Below are 2,461 nucleotides of genomic sequence, written 5' to 3'. Positions count from 1 at the left end.
CTGTACAAAAATGAGTCATTTGCAGATCCCTGGATGAATCGACACCACATGATGTCCCCAGTTAGAAGATGACAGTGGCGTTCCAACTGTAGCTGGCACCTGGGTCATTCATGGTAAACCTCCTCAACCACAGAGGCTGGTCCTCTGGGTCCTCGTTATCTTACTTTTGGACCAAATGTAGGAAATTATCCTGACTTCTCCAAAGGGTTGATCATTGGAACCTGGAAACAGCTCCATGGTAGAAAAGATCTGCTGATCTGCTCCCATGGAGGCTACAGCCTGTACTGTAGTTCTGCTCTGCCATGTAGGATTGTTATAACTCAATGCCGTTCAACCTTTCTGAAATACTGTTTAAGTGCCCAATTTTAAATGTTCAACTACTAACTGAAAGGTTGGTGTGTTGAACTTGCTCGGAAGTATGTCACAAAAAAGACCTGGAAATCTACTGCCTAAAGGCCACAGTCTTGAAAATCCTATGGAGTACAGTTCTAGTTTGCAGAACAGAGGGTAGCCATGAGTCTGAATGGACTGGAAGGCAACTGGCTTTTGGTTTGGTTTTATTCCTTAAACCATACTTACCCAACTATTTATTCAGCTGTGTCTGAGTGTTAGGTACTGGGGAAGTAGCCATAGACATAGGTAGAAGACAGTGCCTTCCCTCAAGGAACTCACAGAATGACAGGAGAAACAGACAAGTAATAGACAATTGCACTGGTGTTTGCTACAGAAACACAGCGGTCATTTTTGTTATGTCCCGCTGGGCCAATTCTGACTCATAGTGACTTATAGGACAGAACAGAACTGCTCCATAGGATTTCCAAGACTGTAAATCTTTATGGAAGTAGCTCACTAGGTCTTTCTCCTATGCAGTTGCTGGTGGACTTGACATTTCAGTTAGCAGCCTAGCACTTAACCAATGCACCACCAGCGCTTCTTGGACAAAGAGGAGAGATCCCTAAATCAGGTTGGGATTGGAAATTCAAACAGCCTGGTTTGACCTAAACAGAAACAAATAGGGCAGATAACACAGAGTACGCTGGAAACCTGAGCGGCCACTTAGAAGAACAAAGAGTTATGAAGAAATGTCGTTTAAGTTCAAAGAATGGTTGCCTAGTGATGGACAGAATAAAGAGATATAAATGTATAGGGCTCTGCGGGCTGCGTTATTACTGCTGTAGATTTTCTCCAACTCAGCTACTTCCTGAGGGCCCAAAGAAAGGGCGGCTGCCTCCGATGGTGCCTGCCTGGGGACTTGCTGAAGCACTGGCAATCAGAACAGCATTCTCTGGCTGCCTTTCCACTCCGTGGCTTGGCTGGCTGCCCACAAACATGGCCAGGATACAGCAGCCTTCCATGATACGGCTGCCTCATTGGTGCTTAGTCCCCATGTGGCTCATCAATCTAAGTCTGCTCAGACATGGGAAGGCCACTGCCTAAGTCTGAGACTAGGAATGCTAATTGTTCTATGTTGATAGCACTGTAGCTGGTGCTAATGGGAAAATAATTGCCCCTCTTTCTGTTATGGCATTTTCATTGCCCTCTGGTGGCTATGTAGACCTTTGACTACAGATAGGAATGGCATAATGCATGCTGGTGATTACTGCTGCGCTGGCTAGCAAGTCTGGGTGGGGGAATCGGAATGGAAAAGTATTTAAGAGGCTTTGTTGTTAAATGTCAGTTCGACTCCTAGCGACCCTATATAAGGTTTCTGAGGAGCGACTAGTGGGTTTGAACTGCTGGCCTTTTGGGTAGCAGTCTAGTGCTTATCCTACAGTGCCACATGTGATAAAAATGCCTTCTTTTTCTTGGGGTTTTCTTGAGAATCTCTCTTTGACTCTAAGGACACTTGGTGATTCCAGAGGCCCTGGTCTTGTTGGTAAGCCAGCTCTGTTAGTGGTTATGTGCTGGGGCCAGAAAGTTCAGGAGGGTTTTCTGTGCCTGGTTGTAAGCCTTCAGGGTCAGTCTAGTTCTTCCATCTTACTTATTGTCCTATGCCACCCCTCCAACTAGTCTCAGAGCCTATGGGTTGTGGCCCCTGAGACTCTCACTTCTGTTGCCTCCTCTCTCCTAGATCATGGCTCTGGTGAATGGGGGTTTGTGTTTCCTTCCTTGGCTCACTGATTTGCAGCCGACTTTGTTATGAAATGAATTGTATTCTGCCTCTCCTCCCAGCCCACCTCTAGCCCCAGTATGTGTTGATCCTGTCCTTTATACCTATGGGTGTAATCCTATTTGAAAATAGAAAATTTCTTTTGCTATGTTACAAATCAGGCTGTTAACCTCAAGGTCAGCAGTTTGTAATGACCAGCTGTTCCTTGGGAGAAAGATGAGGCTTTCTGCTCCCATAAAGATTTACAGCCTCGGAAATCCTGTACAGGGTCGCTATGAGTCACAACCAACTCCACGGCATATAACCACCACCACCATCATATTAATGAGGTCATGCCTTTGCAGGATGGAT

This window comes from Chrysochloris asiatica, unplaced genomic scaffold (assembly GCF_000296735.1).
Source record: "Chrysochloris asiatica unplaced genomic scaffold, ChrAsi1.0 scaffold00022, whole genome shotgun sequence".
Lineage (NCBI taxonomy): Eukaryota > Metazoa > Chordata > Mammalia > Afrosoricida > Chrysochloridae > Chrysochloris > Chrysochloris asiatica.
Note: the sequence above shows the minus strand (reverse complement) of the source record.